At 47.6% G+C, this 21,167-nt stretch overlaps 2 long non-coding RNA genes across 2 annotated transcripts; one reads left to right on the top strand and one right to left on the bottom strand.

The window, feature by feature from the left end:
• Positions 1–12,922: 12,922 nt before the first annotated feature.
• LOC121140770 lies at positions 12,923–17,706 on the bottom strand. The gene is made up of 2 exons (XR_005877672.1): positions 17,605–17,706; positions 12,923–13,356 (listed from the first exon to the last, which is right to left on the bottom strand). It is a non-coding gene; the product is annotated as an uncharacterized LOC121140770 (long non-coding RNA).
• Positions 17,707–17,725: 19 nt separating this feature from the next.
• Positions 17,726–20,246, top strand: LOC121140769. Its single transcript, XR_005877671.1, has 2 exons — positions 17,726–18,832; positions 20,058–20,246. It is a non-coding gene; the product is annotated as an uncharacterized LOC121140769 (long non-coding RNA).
• Positions 20,247–21,167: the final 921 nt, after the last annotated feature.

The raw sequence follows: 21,167 nt of genomic DNA, 5'->3' as shown, positions 1-21,167 counted from the left end.
CCTCTGCCTCTTGAGTACTGGGATTAAATGTGTGTACTACCATGCCTGGCTGCCTACAGACCCTTAACACATCACAGAGACACTTTTATATCCAAAGTTTTTATTACACTATTCACAACAGCTGGGTTATAAGTTATGGAATCAGCCTTGATGTTTATGTCCCCAGAAAATGTAAAAGAAAAGAGAATGGCCCATACACACTGCCTTAGTCACTGTTGTATTGCTGTGAAGAAAGAATTTAATTGTGCATATTGTTTGAGAGGGTTAGAGTCCATGATGGTTGAGCAAAAACATGGTGGTGGCTGGGAATAGCTGAGAGCTCATGTCTTAATCCACATGTGGGAGGGAGGGAGCAGGAGAGAGAGAGCACTAATTAGGCTTGACATGGGTTTTCAAAACCTCAAAGCCTCCCACCCCCTGACACACCTCCTCCAACAAGGCCACACCTCCTAATCCTTCCCAAACAGTTCCACCGACTGGGAACCAAGCATCCAAACATGTGAGTATGGAGGCCATTCTTTTCAAATCACTATAAACACAGTGACACCTTCTTCAACCCGAAGGAGAGTGGACTTATGTCATAGCAGGGAAATGGGTGGGGCTGGAAAACATGCTAAGGGAAACAAACCAGACACAGAAGGACAGATACTGTTCTTTTCTCTCACTTTGTAGATCCTAGGCTTTGTTTTCTAGGATTTGTTTTGTTTTGGAGACAGGGTTTCTCTCTGTAGTCCTGTCTGCCCTGTAATTCTCTCTAGAGACCAGACTGGCCTTGAACTCAAAGATCCACCTGCCTCTGCCTCCCAAACAACTGGGATTAACGGCGTGCACCCCCACCACCACGAGGGCTAGCCCTAGTATTTATTCTTTGTGTGTGTGTTTGTGTGTGTGTGTGTGTGTGTGTGTGAGAGAGAGAGAGAGAGAGAGAGAGAGAGAGAGAGAGAGAGAGAGAGAGAGAGAGAGAGAGAGTACATTACTATACCACAGAGGCCAGAGAGCTGGAGTTAGAGGCCATTGAGCTACCTGATGTGGTTCTGGGAAGTGACCTCATGTCCTCTGGGTCTCATTCCATGTAGATGTATAAGGTCATTTATATACAAGAAGGAAGAAGACTCAAGAGTTGGGAGAAGGGAGAGTATGGGGGATGGGTGTGGTCAAAGTTCATGCTGTACTTGAATAAAAAAGTATGACACTTCACTATACAATGAATGCTGATAACAATATTGCTAGAATTGGATGAAAAGCTACATGTCTGGTACATTATGAATCTACTCTAACTGTTCATTACTCTGGTGTTATAGAGATAGTCCTCCTGCCTCTGGGGAAGTCTGAGAGGAGGGGAGGGGCCTGGCCTGCTATCAGCTGCAGGGGAAGGAGAGGGAGGGCAAGTGAGGTATATGGCCTCCCTGGGCTTTTTGTCCTGTGGGGATGGGAGTGGCTTTCCAGGTGCTGGCTAGATCAGACCATACCTTAGTTAGGGCCTGATGTTCCTCCCTCTGCCCAGAGGTGGCTTCCTTCATCCTCTCTGCTGTTCTCTGGGGGCTAATGTCATTCAAGGGTCTATGCATGAAACAGAACAGGACCTCCCTGCTGGTTCTTGGAACCCAGGAGGAGGATATGGTAAGTTCCCCGGTACTGAGATGGAGACACCCTACCACACCTATGTAGGCCATCGTTGCATTACTCAGGCCTTGGTTACCTTTCTATAAGTGGGATTGACTAGGGTTGTGCTGGGGATCACGGTGACTGGCAGTGTCTGTACTTCAGTGCCTAAATTCTCTGCTCCCTGTTCCACACCAGAACAATATTCTCAGTCTCTGTCGTAAAAGTCAGCATCCACCAAATGCCTTTGTGACACCACCCCAGCTATCTTGTCAGTGAATTATGTCACAGGCTTGCCCTGGATTGTCACCTTCCATTTGACCTCTCCCACCAACCCTTCCTAACCAGAAGCCCCAGCCTGCTCCTGGTCTCTCTCCAGGGCCAGCTGTGGAAGTTGGGGCCAGAGGCCTTCCTCATTGCCTCTGCTTCCACCTCACTGCGGGGACATCACCAGGCAGCACCCAGGGCCCCTGGGCTGCAGATCTCACTGAGCTGGAACCATCTGAGCGCAGCTCTGCATCACCTTGCAAGTCCCTCCTTCTGCAGAGCCAGGGCCACCAGGGAGGGTCTGCTGGGCCCTGGTGCCTGCTCCCTGCACTGCACCAGTAGCCTCAGCTCCTGATCTGTGGCTCTGGCTGGGCTCTCTCCAGGAACACTGCCGGCAGACCAATCCTTTTGGAGAGTTCTGTTAGGTCTCTGTGTGCAGACAGTCAGGTTGTTCCAGACCACAGCCTGGGTCACCCAGCAGGATTCTAAGATGTTAGGGCAGGTTGTCCCAGAATAAGTTGGTCTGGGTGTCATCCACTGTAGGGGGGGCACTCTGTGCCTCAGTTTCTCCATTTGTCCAGGGTAAATGATTGGGAAACTGGCTATCTACTGATATCCATACTTCTGATTACCATCCATGTACCCTACCCATGAGTCCTTTGACTGAATCATTTATGTGTCTGCACGGGGACCATGATAACCAGGCACGCAGGAGTTGACTCAATAGTGGAGGAGGAGATGCCCACCCAGCCTTGAAACCCTGAGGCCTTGGCAGGGCTCCTGGCTTCCTCAGTGCTTCCAACCTCTGAGCTCCAGCCTTCTCATCAGAAAGAGTCAACCCCAGCGATTAGAGTACGGCCCCTGTGCTGGTCTCAGCACAGGCTGGTGACCATAAGTATGGGTCTGCTGCTCCCTCAAGGCCCAGCCCAGCACCCCAGAGCCTCATTCTCAGGACCCAGGCCCAAGCTCCAGCCGGCAGCAGGAAGATGGATTGTGGGTGTTTGTGGTGGTCAAGGTGGTGGTAACACAGCACTTGGGTGGTGGGATCTGCAAGTATTCTAGGTGACACCAGTTCCATTGCAGGAAGGAAAAGGACATTGGAGTGGGTCCCAATACTGGGGGTCTGTGAGGAGGGCATGGGACAGCCAAGAGTTTGACAGTCTGTTCTTTGATGGTGTTGTGGTCCTGTGGAGGACACTGTACTTCCTGCAGTAACTTGTTCTTAGACACTACTTTGGCTCATTTAACACAGAGTTACTCACCTGGCCCAAGGTCAACCAGAAGATAGGTGGCTTAACCAGGATCTGAAGCCCAGGTTGTAGGGGGGGTCACCTTCAATCGGCTGCTTAACACCCCCCCCCGTGGATGAGCCTCCCTAGGATTCTCTACTCTCAGAGAATAGAAATCGAAAGATCTAAATCTACTTGAGGTCTAGGGGAAGCGCTTCCTAAGAGAAGACTGAGTTGCTTTCATTACAGAGACCCTGGGCTTTCCCAGTTTGTGTCTGATTCCTGGAGGCATCAGGGCCTTGGAGCCAGTGCTGAGAATGCAGGTTCTAGGCTGGTTGGTGGTGGCTCACGCCTTTGATCCCTGAGCTGGGGAGGCAGAGGCAGTAGGAATCTGTGTGACTTGGAGGCCAGCTTGCTCTACAGAGTGAGTTCCAGGACAACGAGAGCTGTTATATAGAGAAAACCTGTCCCAAAACACACACACACACACACACACACACACACACACACACACACACAGAGAGAGGGGGGGGGTTCTTTCCCACAGACTGCAATTGAGCATGTATCAACAAGATGTGTATTTTTGCTATTGTCATTATTGCTGTGCTTTTACCTGGAATTCTTAGATATGTGGACAGCAGAGACCCAGAACACCCCACCCCTCCGAGCAGGCGACATTCGATGGGCGAATCAAACGACAGCAATTACTCTCACTTGGAGATGGGGCAGCAGCCGATGTGCGCAGGTGTGGAGATGAAAGCGGGGGCTACAAGAAAGCTGAACTGGGGGCTACAAACAGTGCAGGTTGGGAGTCGGGTTTCTGGCCTACTTCTTTAATTGCTCAAGGCTTTGGGCCGGCCTGAGCCTCAGTTTCCACCCCAGTGAACCGGGCTTTAGCTTTCCTCTCACGTTAACCCCATGGGATTTGGGGTGGTGGGGGAAGGGAGTGCCTGAGCAGGGTTTTGCCACCTGCCAAGCAGAAGTCAGGACCAAGTAGTTCACAGGATTTGGAAACTGACAGTGATGATTGGGGGACAGCATGAGCACTGTGGATATTCATGAATCCCCTGGAGTAAACTTAAAAACTAATAAGTAAGTTATGTATTTCCAGACAAGATGTAGCCAAGGATGACCTTGAGCTTTTTATTCTCCTGTCTCTACCTCCCGTGCCTGGCTTATACAATTCTGAGGACTGAAGCAAGGCTTCGTGCAGACTCTGCAAATACCAGCTAAGCCGCATCCCCAGCCTGAGATGCCATGCAAAGTGAGCCCCCCCCAGCTATTTTATACAAAATTTTAATTCATGTATATTGGTGAGGAAGGGATTTGAAGTAATTGATTTGTGAGGGAAACTGCTTGCTCTTTAGAGAGCTTAGCAGGGACAATTGGAAAGGCCCAGCCCAACCAATGGGAGTTAGATAGGGGGCCTCTCTCTCTCTCTCTCTCTCTCTCTCTCTCTCTCTCTCTCTCTCTCTCTCTCTCTCTCTCTCTCTCTCTCTCTCTCTGTGTGTGTGTGTGTGTGTGTGTGCATGGATTGTGTACCCCAGATCCACGCTCTTTGTAACTATGAGGAACTATGTCCTTGGGGAACTGGGATCAGGAAATCCTAGCCCCTATACATCCAAGCCAGTTCAGGCCTCTCTGTGTTTCCCTTGGCTGGACCTGACCAGAGAAGGTTGGCAAAAGAGCTTGGGAAATGAGGTTTACAGAGATGAGCTCTCAGGAGGCTAAGCATGCAGAGGAAGGCCAGGCAGTGGTCTGAGATGACCAAATGGTGCGACAGTTGCCACCATTCACCAACTGAACAACCAAATACCTCTGAGAGGAATACCAAAGCATTCAGGATGGGTGGAGGGGGTGGAGGGGTGGGGGACTGTTTCAGACCTGAATTCCCCGTGGAATTTGAAGGAGAGGTTGACCAGCAGGATGGATGTGATACAGCCCTGTAATTCTGAATACTTAGAAGGCTGAGCCAGAAGGATAGCAAGTTCACAGCACACCTGGGCTACATATGGGACAGGAGAGCTGTGCTCACATCAGAGGCCTGGGAAGCTGAGACCTCCAGCTCTGGAGTTACTTGGTTGCACCACAAATTCAGACTGTAGCCAGGACCCAGGTAAGTCACTGTGCATCAGGAAGCAGGTTCTTAGGAGACAGGGATGGCAACAATTCCATCAGGGGTTACAGGGTTGCAGGGCAGGGGTAAAGTGGACAGAACCCACACAGTGCCTGAGAGTCGAACTGTCATGGTTACCAATAGGAAGTCCAGGGCTGCTGTGCTGCCTAGGCCTATCTTCTAACCCCCAAGAGGAGGAGATCCCTGCAGGTCCTCCATCCTGCCCCCCACTCTTCCTCCCAGGCAGCACACTGGCAGGAGTTTGTCCTCTGGAAAGGGAGGCAGGAAAATGCTCTTTTTTTGATGAGACAGCAATGAGGTGATGTCTGGGTTTTTATAGCCCCATGGCTGAGCTGGTGCCAGATGCCAGCCCAGGCCAAATCCCATGAGCTACATTTGTCCTTTGTGCTCCTGGCCTTGGGGAGACCTTCTAGGGGTCTCCTTTGAGATCCAGCCTTGGGGAAAAGTTGCTTATAGCAAATAAAACCTACACCCTTGCTGGGGACCCGGGCAGAGTCCTTAAGTCTCTCCCTTTGTTTTTTTCCTCCTCTTTCTTTGGCTTTTTGAAGTAGGGTCTCCCATGGCTCAGGTTAGCCCCAGACTCGGTGCGTAGCCAAGCATGACTTTGAGTTCCTGATCTTCCTGTCTCACCTCCAGATCTGAGTCTTTTCTTTAATATAATAACTATTTTATTTCATTTTACCAAAGTAAGTAACTCTTTGAGGTATAGGAACTACCAACTACCCCTCTGGAGGATAGACTGAGACCTAGGTGGGTTTCTTATCTTCCCTTTAGGGGCCCAGGACTAAGTGTCAAATCATGGCTTCATGCTATTGATGAATTGCGGGTCAGACTCCCAAGGCCTGAGTCTTCATGGCTATTCTAGGTCTCTTACTGACTCCCACTGTGCTCCACAGAAGGATCAATGGCCTAGCGAATTTGAAAGTGCTAATAATATTATACAGACATTTCACTTAAAAATTGTTTTCTTAGCCGGGCAGTGATGGCGCACGCCTTTAATCCCAGCACCCAGGAGGCAGAGGCAGGCGGGTCTCTGTGAGTTCCAGGCCAGCCTGGTCTACAGAGCGAGTTCCAGGATAGCCTCCAAAACAATACAGAGAAACTCTGTCTTGAAAAACCAAAAAGAAAAAAAAAAGTTTTCTTTTCATGTTACTGCCTTTGAGACGGGGTCCCCCCTGTAGCCTGGGACTTGCTGTGTAACCCTGGCTAGCCTCAAGCTCAGAATCCTCCTGCTTCAGTCTCCCGGGTGCTGGGAACACAGGCGTTTGCTACCACACCCAATCCTGATTGTATTTAGATGGAGAAGAATCCCCAAAAGAAACATGTACCTAGTAAAAGGAAAATCCCATGACAGAAGCGTCTGCCAGATGCAGTGAGAGCTCACAAGGCTCTTCTTTCCCAGAGAAAAGCATGGACTGTCCATCACAGGGCTCCTCCAGGCTTGCCTCTGCAGGCACGAGTGTGTGTTAACACTTAGGTTTTTAAGATGGGCAGTGGTGGCGCACACCTTTAAATCCAGCACACAGGAAGCAGAGGCAGAGTTCAAGGCCAGCCTGATCTACAGAGTGAGTTCCGGGGGCTTAAATTTTAAACAACCATGCTGTATTTATCCAGTTTTTGCAGTCTGCTTTTTGCAGAGAGTAGTAGCTCTTTGGGTATGGAAATGATAGACCATTTGCTTAGCATACTGAAGTTTAGGGGGCCAGAAATAAAAAACCCAAACCAATCAAAAAAGAGTAGCTCTTGAAATGCAGAATTTTTCAGGGGGGCAGTGTTTTCAATACATATTTCTCTGTGTAACAGCTCTGGCTGTCCTGGAACTCATTCTGTAGACCAGGCTGGCTTCAAACTCAGAGGTCCACCTACCTTTTCCTCTCCCCTCCCCTCCTCCCAGTACGGGGATTAAAGGCATGAGTCACCACCACCCAGCTGAAATGCAGAAATTCTTAACCTGGTAGGTTCATGGCAAAGTGACCAGTAAACTTTATAAAATAATGTGTTGTGTGCATCTGTGAGCAATTCTTAGGGGCAATGGTCATGACCCTCTTCTTAATTTTAAGAATGATCCAGATCTTGTCTTTTAGATGGAGACAGAAAGGCCAAGATGGAAAGATGAGGCAAATGAGGATCCAGCCCCTCAGATGGCCTTGAGATCAGTACCAGAAGACTGCAGTCGCCTGGACCTGGGCAACGTGCCCTGGCCTCATCAAGGGCCTGTGTCCTACAGAGCCAGGAGAGTGAGGGAGTCAGCCTGCTCGAGCTGCCAGGATGAGTCTCTGCAGTCCCTGCTGAGAGATTTACAGCTGCCAGGCACTCACAGAGGTTACAGAGAACAGGGACTCTGCAGTGCCTGTGTGAGGCCTGGCTTCTCCACACTCTGGGCAGCCCTCTCAGAGCTAGCCTAAGCTAGTAGAAGCATGAGTGGGTAAGGGGCAAGCAAGGACCCCAAACAGCAGAACCTGAGCACTAGACACGTCCCCTCCTTTATTTTTGTTCTTTGTGTCATTAGTTTTGTGGAGGCTGTGTGCATACTAGGCAAGGGCTTATCCACTTATTAACCACATCCCCAGCTTGTCTGAGAATGATTCATTAATGCAACCAGGCAGGCCTTCTGGAGCTTGGATACACAGGTTTCTCCTAGCTGCAGCAGAATGGTTTCATATCATCCAAACAAGCAGCCACCTTCACTGAGTGAGTGTCTTCTTCTAAGTGTGGCACCACACCCCACCCCATGCCACCCTCCCACACACTTCATCCTTCTGCTAGCCCCAGCCAAATGGCCCTAAACCCAAGGTGGAGGCTCTGTTATTCTCCCTACTCATATAACTCAGAGAGACAAAAATGTTCATACAGTGGCTGGAGTTGTAGCTCTGTGAGTGTTAGCAAAAACAGAAGCTTGCACAAGACCACTGGGGTCATCAGATGTGGATTAGAACCTGTTATGCCAGTTCTGAAGTCCCCAGCTGTTCTCAAACTCAATATGAAGAAGATGATGACCTTGAATTAATCTCCCTGCCTTCACTTCTTGAGTGTTGGGATTACAGGCATGCACCATCACACCTGGTTTTACACAGTGCTGAATATGGAACTCAGAGCCTTGTGCATACTAGGTAAGTCCTCTACCAAATGAGCTACATTCATAGCCTCTACAGTTCTTTTTGTTGTTCTTTTTGGGGTGTGAGAATGTGTGTGTGGGGTGTGTGTCTGTGCATATTTGTACATCTATATACAGATATGCTCTCAGAAATGCAGCTGGAAAATGACATAGCATATGGATGAAAATCCATGGCAAAAATTCAGTAGCTGGGCAGTGATGGTGCTCACCTTTAATCCCAGCACTCAGGAGGCAGAAGCAGGTGAATCTCTGAATTTGAAGTCAGCCTGGTCTACAGAGCAAGTTCCAGAACAGCCAGGGCTAGACAGAGAAACCCTGTCTTGAAATACAAACAAACAAAAAAATCGCACCTGACACAATCCCCAAAAAGAATAACAGCCTCACTCCTTGGTGGCATTTCACCCCCAGCTCAGGGACAACAGTGTCTTCAGAGAACAGCATCTGCTTGGTACCCCAGCAGGTAAACAAGTGGGACCAAGCAGGGGTCAGCCAGGTTGGGGGACATCCTGGTTTGCTTTTCTGTTGCTGTGATAAAACAAAACAACTTGGAGAAAAAATTATTTCATCTTACAGCTCCCAGGTCACACTCCATCACTGATGCGGTTCAGGGCAGGAAGTCCAGGCAGGAACCCGGAGACAGGAACTGAGGCAGAGGCCATGGAGCAACACTGTTGACTGTCTTACTTTTCACAGCTTGCTCAGCTTCCTGTTTTACACAGCTTTAGGAATGGAACCGCCCACACGGTGCTGGGAGAAAATGTTCCACAGACTTCCCAGACCAATACGCAGGCAATTCCTCAAAGGAGGCTCCCTCTTCTCAGGTGACTTTAGTTTGTGGCAAACTGACAAAAACTAACCAGCACAGGGAAGTTACTTGGTGAGGAACTGGACAGGAGGCCAGGGCTGCTGGGGTGGGATCCCCTCCTCTGGTGGATTCGGACACTGGACACTGAGTTTTGAGCTGGTAGGGGCCTGCTCACACTGGTATGGTTTAGATCTAGAGTATCCATCTGATGCCTTTGTGCCAGAGCCCTGGTCCCCAGCCTTGGGGAAGTGATGGGACCTTTAAGAGGTGGGGCCAATGGGACATCTTTGAGTCACTGGGGATTTTTGGATCCTGGTCTTGTCCTCTTTTTCTCTCATGTGCTGATCGTAAGGGGAGCCGTTTTATTATACCTCTGGTTGTGCTATGATCTATCTCACCGGAAGCCCAAAGCTGTGGCTTTTGGACTATGAGCCAAAATGACCCTTTCTCTTCATGCGTTGAGTGTCTCTGGTGCTTCTTATGGGGATGGAGACCTGACTGATGGATCACCCCCACAAAGGTTCCATGTAGTCACTCTGCCACCCTAGTAGGACCCTGGGGGTATCCCTTGGCCTATTCTTGTGATCCCTGGAGGATTTGTAGCATGATCTCTGTAACTGTGTGTATTGGTCCCTTTAGCCATCTCCTGTGGTGGACGAAGGGGCTGATCCTGGGCAGCTGAAGGAGCAAGGGAGCAGATGGGAAGACGGAAGGGGCACGAGGGTGACCAGGAGCCTTCGTCAGAGGCATCTATGTGCCCTTGGCATTGTCACACTGGGTTTTGTCCACGTCTTGCAGCCTGTCAGGTGGAGAGGTGGCTTTTATCTCCATCCTCCAGAGGACAGGAAGGAGGTGCCAGAAGGTTTAAAACTCACCTGACGGCTGGGCGCAGTGGTACACGTCTGCCATCCCAATTTCTCTAGAAGCTGAGGCAGGGGGATCCTTGAACCCAGGAGTTTGAGAGCAGCCTGGGCGACACAGTGAGACCTTACATCAGAAAAATGATAAAAGAGTGCATTTTAGATGAGAAGTGAAGGATACTTGCCCAGTGTCACACAGCTAGAAGCAGCACTGCCATTTTTGTCCTCTTGCCTTTTTGCTAATTGGCTTACAACCCGCTCAACATGGTATATTCACCATGTTAAAGTTCAGAGTTCAATGGCTTTATCAAAATCTTAGTCAGGGTCTCTATTGCTGTGAGGAGAGACCAAGACCATGGCAACTCTTGTAAAGAAGACATTTAATTGAGGTGGTGGCTCACAGTTTCAGAGATGTAGTCCATTGTCATCATGGCTAGGAGCAAGGTGGCTGTGAGTATGGTGGCATGCAGGCAGACATGGTGCTGGAAAACCCTACATGCTGATCCAAAGGCAACAGGAAGTGAACCTCCAAAGGCAGCAGGAAGTGAACCTCCAAAGGCAACAGGAAGTGAACCTCCAAAGGTAGCAGGAAGTGAACCTCCAAAGGCAACAGGAAGTGAACCTCCAAAGGCAACAGGAAGTGAACCTCCAAAGGCAACAGGAAGTGAACCTCCAAAGGCAATAGGAAGTGAACCGTCTCATTGGCATGGCTTGAGCACATATGAAACCTCAAAGCCCTCCTCCATAGTGACACACTTCCTCCACCAAGACCACACCTACACTAACAAGGCCACGCCTCCTAACAGTACCACTCCCTTTGAGGGCCATTTTCTTTCAGACCTCCACATAGTCACAGGTATGCAGCTAGCATCTAAGCCAGAACACTTTATCTCCTCAAAAAGAAGCTCCCTCCCCACTGGCCATCCTTCCCTACGATGGTTTGGATAAACAGTATCCCCCAAAAATCCATACGTGAAATTTGGTCTCTACAGTGGTGGTTGTGGACAGCGCTGTGGGCTTTAGTAGGTGAGAGGTCATTTGGGGTGTGGGATTGGATTGTGAGACCCCACATATCTGTCTGCCTGTCCCCCGCCGCTCTCTGCTTGCTGACTTACGACATTCCAACTTGGCCCAATGCGTTTCTTCTCCATTGTTCCTCACTATATCCTCAGAGGCTGTCTTAGTTATTTCTCTGTCCCTGAGATAAAACACCATGATTGAGGCAACTTATAAAAGAAGGCATTTGATTTGGTTTGAGAGGGTTAGAGTCCATGATGGTGGAACAGAGACACAGCTTTGAGTTCACATCTTGACCCACAGCCACGAGGCAGACAGAGACTAGGAAACTCACAAGTCTTTTGAAACTTCAAAGCCTGCCCCCAGCACTCGGGAGGCAGAGACAGGCAGATCTCTGTGAGTTCGAGACCAGCCTGGTCTACAGAGTGAGTTCCAGGACAGCCTCCAAAGCCACAGAGAAACCCTGTCTCGAGAAAAAAAAAAGCCTATCCCCCAGTGAGATCCCTTCTCCAACACCACACCTCCTAATTCTTCCCAAACAGTTCCATCAACTGGAGACCAGGAGACCAAGTATTCAAATATCTGAGCTTATGCAGGCCATTCTCATTCAAATCACCACAGAGACCATAAGCAATTCACCCCTGATCTTGAATTTGAGCCTCCAAACTATAAACTAACCTTTTCTCTTTGTCACTTGACTGCCTCAGATCTGACTAATATAACACTACAGTTCTCTCCATTTTCTATAGTCCAAGGCAACTGCTAAATCATTCTCTATGGATCTGCCTATTCTGGACATGTCAATAAATGAGATATATACAACGTGTGACTTCTGTCACTTAGCAAGTTTTTCGAGTTCATTCACATTGTAGCATGACTTGGTACTTCATTGCTTTGTGTAAATGTAAGCATTTCTGTGTATGGATGCAGACATTTTCTCCATTCTCTCATAACCCAGGTTATTTTGACCCCCAAGCCCAGTGCTCTTTTAGGTGGCTTCAGTGCCAGCCACATGGCTTTAAGATCTTAAAAGCTGGATCATTACTAGTGTCTCTCTCACCCTGCATATGACAATGTTCTGCAGATCAATGACTGCACAGCTGATGCTCTAAAGTGCTACCAAACCAGAAAAAGGCTCACAAGGCAGATTGGAGGCTAGGATAACAGCTCGGTAACAGAGTCCCTGCCTAAGTTCAGTTCAGTCTGGAAGAATAAAGAAGAAGACAACGATGACAAGAAGTTGACCAAACGATGTGTTCATTCAGGGCTCCTGAAGTGGGCTTTCCAAGACCCATGTCTTGCACCGTAGGGTTGCACTTAGACTCAAAGTGAAGTTTGCTGAGAGATGGGCTCAGAACCACTCCTTAAGGTTGGTGGTGATAATTGTTTAAGAGTACTAACTTCCTGGGGGTGTAGCTCACTGGGTAGAGTGCTTGTCTAACATCCGTAAAGCCCTGGACTCAATCACCAACATCATCTAATATGGAAAACATGGTGAGCCGTGACTGTATTCCCACCACTTGGGAGGTAGACATTCATGGTCATCATTACCTATATGTTGAGTGTGCGATGATCTAAAAAAAAAAGTAGTAATATCAATTGTGAAAACTCAAAACGGAGTCAGCCATGTACCGATCTGGCCAGCTGTCTCATCTCTTATGTACCCACTGAGCACTTAACCTCCCCTGGGGGTTGGGCTTGCATGAGAGTCACTACACTGTTCACATTCATAACAGCAACTTCTGGGTAGCCATGTGAGTGAGCTGAGGCCCAGGGAGCTGAAGAGACTCAGCAAGTCACACAGCTATCAATCAAACCTTGGTGTGTGATGCTTCGCACCTAAGGGCGAGGCCTTACACAGCAATGGCTTTTTCAGAGAGCTCTCGCCCCTCAGTTGTACTTGGATTTTATTATCTGAAAGGGCATGGTCCCAGGAGGCAAGTGGGACCCAGAGCCTGACAAGGAAGCCACACAGACTCATTATCAACCGTGAACAGGATGGTTGAGGTAGAACTCAGTTATAGAGCACCTGCTGAGCCTGTGTGATCCTTTTTTTTTTCTGTCCCCAGCATTGAAGAGAAGAGAACAAAATGATAAAAATCCAGGAAATTTCTGTTTTGTTTCAGAGGGACTGAGGCATGATGTTCTCTTCCTGTGTCCTGGGACCATCCTTTTCTCTTGACAGAGGCAAATAGCATGGTCAACAACTAACAGGTGACTTGAGACAGATTTGTGCAACGTTGGTGTGGTTCAGGGTCGAGAGAGAGCAGAACAGTCCAGCCTGGTGTGGATGAGGCGTTCTTTGGAGAAGTGTGAGATGTTACCTGGTAGAGACATGAGGAGAGACAGAAGGTTGGTTAACAAGGTGGGTTTTGGAGTAGAATCCTATATCAAATCTTATGTCTAGCACACCTTTAATCTCAGCATTCAGGAGGAAGGGGCAGGCACAACTCTGAGTTTGAGGGTAGTCTGATCTACAGAGTGAGTTTCGGGACAGCCAGTGCTACACAGTGTGTCTGTGACTGAGGGAGCTGGTGTGTGGAAGCCTCTGACATGGAGTACAGAGCATCTATTGATGAAGGAAAGGTGAAGAGGAGCAACACATCCACGGCTGACTCCAGAAGATCCCAACTGACATGGCGAGCAGTTACCTGCAACAGCTCAGTCCCATGGGACACTCAGGACAGATGGCAAGCAGTTCTTGAAACGGGGGAGGTGGTACTGCTCCTGACAGACTGAGGGAAGTGGGCTCCAGCAGGCCTTGCAGAGGAGGCTGAGAGGGTTTGGTAAGGAGACAACAGGACAAGACTGACTACCAGGAGGTCATGGTAGGTGGCAGAGGCTGCTGACCAGGACAGGGAAGAAGGCCTGGAGTGGGCAGCTTTGCCGGCAGGCCTGTGTGTGGGTCCTCCAGGGAAAACATGAACTTGTCATGAAATCCTAGTCCCAGACTAGGTCTCCTGCTGCCTCAAGGCCTTACCCACAGGGAGGGGGGAGGAGGTCCAGGCTGTGGAGTGAAATGGGTTCAAACCCAAGCCACAGGCAGAGATGCACTGAACATACTACAATGCTTGATGTCTCTGTGTGCACAGAAGGGGTTCATGCCTTGCTCAGGCTCACACAGCCCGAAACAGCAGACCCTGTGTCCACGATGCCCAGGCCCGTGTAATCATGGTTAGATATTTCAGGAAGTACTGGATTCCTCCCAGCACAGATCCAGAGCTATGTGTGTCTTCATGAAATGAGGATAGCAGCTTTGCTTATCCCAGCAGTATTGTGTAAATGAAGGAATGTATTTGCATAGTCTAGACACTAGATCAATGGTTCTCAACCTGTGGGCCATGACACCCACACACACAGGGCTGCATATTTACATTGCAATTCATAACAGTAGCAAAATTATGAAGTAGCAACAAAATAATTTATGGTTGGGGTCATCACGACATGAACTGTATTAAAACATTCTAGAGCATCATTCTAGAGCATGATGAGTTTTAGACAAATGATTGCACTGTCATTACTACCGTTTGCACCTTTGCTAGGAAGATGGAAGGATGATTCATCCCAGTTACTACTGCACAGGAAGAAACTGACTCCAGACAGCGTATGTGCATCGTAACTGGTAATCAGAAAAGAAACTGCTGAAATCCTCTGGTATGAAGCCTGTCATCTCCAGCCTCCTGCCCTAGCTGGGAAGCCCTGCCAACCCTGCTGTGCCCTCCCAGTTGCCCAAGGTGGACCACAGGTAGCCACAAGATCTCACCAGCACAGCTGACAGTCTCCAAGGGAAATCTGTTCTCTTGATATTGGAGACCCCTCAGGCAATTTAGCTCCCTCCCACCCACCCTTTTACAGGGATTAAGCCTCTTCACAGTGGTTGTTTTTTGTTTAGTTTTGCACCCTTAGAGACAGACTGCCTTCCTAGACATGACTTTATTGCCTCCTAGTGGCCAGCTGGGCTCAGCTGGGAGTGTGTGCCTGTGGGCCGGCTGGAAGCAGCGGCTCAGATGGGACTCTCAGCACCAGACCCACTCTAGGGGAGCTACAGCCCCAAACCGGTGGGGTGGACTGGCTAGCACACATCCATAAAGTCCTCTCACATTTTGTTCCTAGGACACACCAATTCTAGGTGCCCCACTTATCAAAACCCCTGTAATGGGGGAATTTCATTGCCTGAGAAGCCAGCCTCCAGCAGCAAGGCTCAAAGGGAATGGCCAGCCATAGTGTGACTTTTTTTTTAATCTGAGGGGGTATGGAGAAAGACACCCACACACTCTCTTGATGGTTCCTTCAGACCTTTATTTTTTTATTCTGATTGTGTACTCTATATTCTATTTTCTTATCTCTATCCAGAAATGTCCCTTCTGTCTCTCTTGGTGTTTTCCTTCTAACTCTATCTTTATCCTTCCTTACTCTCTCACTCTTGATGTTTTCCTTCTAACAATCTATTTTCTCCTTACAGCTTATGCACCCCAGGAAAATCTTACAGGCAATACAAAAATTACATTGTGGTTACATTCTATTTTTCAAGTGAATGTTTACAATGAATACAAGTAGAAAACAGCATGTTCTCCATATCCCCTAACATGATTAAACTTTTTACATATTACAGGTAAAAAACAAATTATTCCCAAGAATCCACATGCATTATAGATTAACAAACAGGTTCTTGTCAGGTCTTTTACTGGCAGGCTGTGTTTTGCAGTTAGAAAGAAAGGACCAATCATTTTGTTACTTGTCTTGAAATGTAATCTTATAAAGAATCTTAAAGGAATCACAAACCTAAACTTTCATGCGTGAAAAACAGTCCACTCTGCTTTAAATCTTTAGGGTACATACCCACTCATCAATAGTTTTTTATATCAGGAGACTGAGTGTAAACATGGGTGCAAAGAATTAATCATTACCTTTGGTCATCAACTAATCCTAGCAAGAAAGGCAAGTCAGCTACTGATAATTGGGCTGCTTTGTCCTTGTTCCCTGACCTTAATGAGATCCCCATTCAACTGTGCACCTTTCTAAAACTTTAGATGGTCCTCCTGGGTTTCTCCCCTTAAAGCTGTTTTACAAAAACATCTTAGTCTAACGTTAAGTTATTTTCAAAGCCTTGCTTCAGTTATAATGCACTCTGAAACCTGTGAACACATCTCCCATCGTTAAGATGAAAAGAATTTAAGCGAGCTGGGTGACTGGGAATCAGTTGTTTTTCTTAATCATTAACCCAAGCCGGTCTATATGGCTCCTCAGTTGAAACTCACATGTTCTAGCCGTGTGACAGTAACTTGTTTATATTTTAAATCGTCAAAACTCTATTTGAACCAACATTATTATCAATCAGACATTCCAGCTTAGGAAGAAATGATCTTCATAATAATCCATAGGTAAAAATGCCCAGTAGAATGGGGTGTTTCCATCAGATAAACACACTACATCACAGGCAGTGGGGTCTCCCCACACCCATGCACACCATGCCAGATACTAGAGAAAGCCTGCAGTGGCAAACATGTAAGGCACAGCAGATGCAAAAGACATTCCGGGGTCTGTGGTCTCTGGCCCTGCCTACCCGGGATTCACCCATCAGGGATTTTCCTCCTGGTTGACTGACACTCAAACTTCAGTTGCCACCTGCTGCTCCTCTGACATGGCCGCTGGCAGGGGAACATCTGACATTTTAGTGAGAAAAAATGTTTAGATCAATTAACTGGAGCTACATATGTATGCACCACACACAACTAGGATTATAGGCTCTTTAAATGCATTTAATCTAATATTAGACTAAAAGTTGTTTGGTTTTGTTTTTTGTTTTGTTTTTTTCTCTGTGTAGCTTTGGAGCCTGTCCTAGAACTCTCTCGGTAGACCAGGCTAGTCTCAGACTCACAGAGATACCACCTGCCTCTGCCTCCCGAGTGCTGGGATTAAAGGCGTGTGCCACCAATGCCCAGCTTAAAATAAAGTTTTTTTAGTCTAATAAACTTTATCTAATAGATTTTTATCAAACTTTATTTTAAACCTAGGGTGGTATAGAGCAAGCCTTTGATCCCAGCACTCCAAGGCAGAGGCAGGCAAATCTGTGTGCTTTCGAGGACAGCCTGGTCTACAGAGCAAGTTCTAGGTCAGCCAGAGCTGTTACATAGAGAAACCCTATCTCACACACACAAAAAAAGTTGGCCGGGCATTGGTGGCACACGCCTTTAATCCCAGCACTCAGGAGGCAGAGGCAGGTGGTATCTCTGTGAGTTCGAGGCCAGCCTGGTCTACAGAACGAGTTCCAGGACAGCCTCCAAAACAACACAGGGAAACCCTGTCTCAAAAAGACAAAAAACAAACAAACAAAAAAGAAAGTTTATTATAACCTAGGATTATAAACTTTTAAAGTTTGCTTAAAAGAGAAGGTCTCCTGTAGTTCATGCTGGGCTTGAGCACACTGTGCAGCCAGAATTAACCTTGAACTCTACATCCTCCTGTTTCCCCCACCTAGACAGACAGATACGTGCTACCATATCCATCTCTGGCTGGTTTCGTTTGGCACAAGGTTCAGCAGGTAACTAGCTTTTTTTGTGGTTGGCACCTACTTGGGTAAGATCGCTCCTCCAGACACTGATAGCAACAGGGAGCTGGGACAGATGGAGCTGAGCCGGCCCCTTAAGAGGCCTTGCTGCTCCATCTCGGTGCTGGATTCTTCTAACCCCGTGAAGCCGCACTGCTTCAGTCAGGGTTCAGAATCAGGAGGCCACAGAATAAAGGCTTGTCCCAGGTGTTTGAACTCCTATGATTGTCGGGGTTGCATAAGTACTTTCTGGAAGGCTGTCACTCGTTAGCCTAATGTGAGAGCTTTAAGTCCACAGGAAGACAAGAGATGAGGGATTCAAAAAGGGAAATAGCAAGAATACACAGGAACCCACAGAAAGGGGCCAGAGCCTAGGTGAGTAGGCAGAACCCCAAAGTTGGCCCTTGAAGACCTGGCTGGATGTATGGGTGTCTTAGGAAAGCAGGACTCCGTCCCAGAAAGCTACACACACTCTCATGGCTGGGGGCCCCGGGGAGTCCAGGGAGAAAGAGGGCAACTGTGGAAGGGCTGTGTCTCCCCATCAACAAAATGAGCCAGTCCGAGGCGCCGGGCAGAGCCACACACAGCGGTGGCTTCACCTCTGCCCTCCAGCCCTGCACATGCGCCTTTCCTATGTCCCACCTGAGAAAGGGGACATGAGGAATGTCAGTCCAGCCAAAATGCTATGTTAAAAATCCACCTGGAAGCCACGTGTGGTGGCCACACCTGTAACCTTTGCACTAGGTGGGGAGAGGAGGCTCATCTCAGTGAACTCAAGAACAATCTGGGTAGCAAGTTCCGGGCGAGCCTAGGCTATATTGTGAGACCCTGTCTCAAACAAAACTAAAACCAAACAAACAGGAGTCCACTGGAGGCAGAGGAGGGAGGCTACGGAGATGGCTCTGCTTGTAAAACGCCTGCTGTTCAAGTGTGAGGCCTGGAGTTTGGTCCCCAGAACCCATATGAGAAACGGGACATGGTGACAAGAGCCTGCAACCTCAGTGCTTTGGAGGAAGTAGAACTCTGGTGTAGCCCAGTTGGTTAGCTGCAGGTGGCCTGTCACGTGGCTTGAACTCACGTCATCAGGCCAGGCAACAAGACTTTACCCACTGAACCACCTTGCCAGCCCTCCTGGTTTTCATATTTGCAGTCCTGAGGATTAAGGCCTGGGCTTCAGACATGCCAGGCAGATGCTCTACCACCAGGATGTGCTTAGCCAGCAGTTCTATTCGATGACTCTACATTGACTTATGGTAAGGAATACAATGTAAATACTATGGAAAGAGTGGTCAGACCAGTGGTTCTCAATCTGTGGGTCACAATCCCTTTGTCAAACCTCTTTCTCTACAAGTATTTACATTACAATTCATAACAGTTGCAAAATTACAGTTATAGAGTAGCAATGGAAATAACATTATGGTTGGGGTCACATGACATGAGGAACTATATTAAAGGGTTGAGAACCACTGGATTAGGACATATTATTAAGGAAGTTATGAGTGAAGAAGAGTTCCTGTGTGTAGCCGGGCAGTGGTGGCACACACACATTTAATCCCAGCACTCGGGAGGCAGAGGCAGGCGGATCACTCTGTGAGTTCAAGACCAGCCTGATCTACAAGAGCTAGTTCCAGGACAGCCCCCCAAAGCCACAGAGAAACCCTGTCTTGAAAAGAAACAAAACAAAAAAGAAACAAGAGTTCCTGTGTGTTTTGTTTTGTCTTTTGAGACAGGGTTTATTTTTTCTTGTTTTTTGTTTGTTTGTTTGTTTGTTTGAGACAGGGTTTCTCTGTATAGTCTTGACTGTCCTAGAACTCCATCTGTAGACTCAAATGGCCTGAAACTCACAGAAATCCACCTGCCTCTGCTTCCTGCATGCTGGGACTAAAGGTGTGTGCCACTGCCAGGCTCCTGTGTGTGTGTGTTTTATTATTTATTTATTTATTTATTTATTTATTTATTTATGTATTGTGTATACATTGTTCCTGTCTGCACCCCAGAAGAGGGAACCAGATCTCATTATAGATGGTTGTGAGTCACCATGTGGTTGCTGGGAATTGAACTCAGGACCTCTGGAAGAGCAGTCAGTGCTCTTAACCTCTGAGTTATCTCCCCAGCCCCTCGTGTGTGTTTTGTACACATCTTTTTCTGACATATGTGTGGGTGACTCAGCCCGTGAATGTATAATCCGTGAATGTACATAAGGTTTGCAGGATGGTAAATCCTGACTGTGCGACTTAGCTTTTTTGTAAGCTTAACAAGCTAGAATCATCTGGGAAGAGGGAACCTCTTCTGAGAAAATGCCTCCTTAGGCTGCTTGTAGGCAAGTCTGTGTGGCATTTACTTGATTGATAATTGAAGTGCAAGGGCCCAGCCAGCCGTGGGCAATGCCACCCGCCGTCAGGTGGTCCTGGGGCGTATACGGAGGCCGTCTGAGCAAACGAGAAAGCAGCATTCATTCCCTCGTGGTCTCTGTTTCAGTTCCTGCCTCCAGGTTCCTGCCTCGAGCCACTGCTGACTTCAAGATGGACTGTGAGCTGGGAGTGAAATAAACCCTTTCTTCCCCAAGTTGCTTTTGGTCATGATCTTTATCACAGCAGTGGAAACCTGAGATGCCTGATATTCGTAGTAATATGAAAAAAGTTCAATTAATAAATTTAACCTAAACCAGGTGATTGTGACACACTCCTTTAATCCCAGCACTTGGGAGGCAGAGGCAGGTGGATCTGAGTTCGAAGCCAGCCTGGTCTACAGAGCGAGTTCCAGGACAGTCAGGGCTACACAGAGGAACCCTGTCTTGGGAAAAACAAAACAAAATAATAAATTTAATCTGCACTTAGTAAAATCCCATAATAATTCCTATTCCAGGAGCTGGAGGTATGGCTAAGTGGTTTAGTACTTGACTAGTATGTGTAAGGTCCTTTGTTCAAACCCCAGCACTACAAAAACAAATGAACAAATGTAAGTAGAACTATACAAGTAGATCCATGTAGAAGAAATAGTACATGAAAGGGGGTGGAGAGATGGCTCAGACATTAAGAGCACTGGCTGCTTTTCCAGAGAACCTGGGTTCAATTATATAGTAATTCCAGTTCCTAGGGATTCTGGCTTCCTCGGGCTATGCATGCATGCAAGTGGTGCATAGACACACATGCAGCCAAAATACACATACACATAACATAAATATTTTAAAATATGAAAATCATATGTATGTATACATATATGTGTGTTTACATATATATATATATGAAACTCAGTCTGCTCAATGTAAACTGGCTAGTCATAGGCATGAACTGCTTAACAGTATCAATGAAGGTCCCCATTTCTTCAAACTCTGGAAGGATCTGCTGAGATTCCCACCATGATGGTTTCTGACCTGGTCTTCAGAGGTCTGTAAATGCCAGCATTATGGGGTTTTATTTGTTTATTTACTTATTTGTTTATTTGTGCTTTATGAGGATTTATTTATTTATTTGTATTTTTATGTGCATTGGTGTTTTGCCATGGTGTTGGGGCCCCTGGAACTGGAGTTATAGACAGTTATGAGCTGCCATGTGGGTGCTGGGAATTGAACTCAGATCCTCTGGAATA

The sequence above is a fragment of the Mesocricetus auratus genome, unplaced genomic scaffold (assembly GCF_017639785.1).
Source record: "Mesocricetus auratus isolate SY011 unplaced genomic scaffold, BCM_Maur_2.0 Super-Scaffold_100006, whole genome shotgun sequence".
Classification (NCBI taxonomy): domain Eukaryota; kingdom Metazoa; phylum Chordata; class Mammalia; order Rodentia; family Cricetidae; genus Mesocricetus; species Mesocricetus auratus.
Note: the sequence above shows the minus strand (reverse complement) of the source record. Positions and strands in the feature narration are given on the sequence as shown.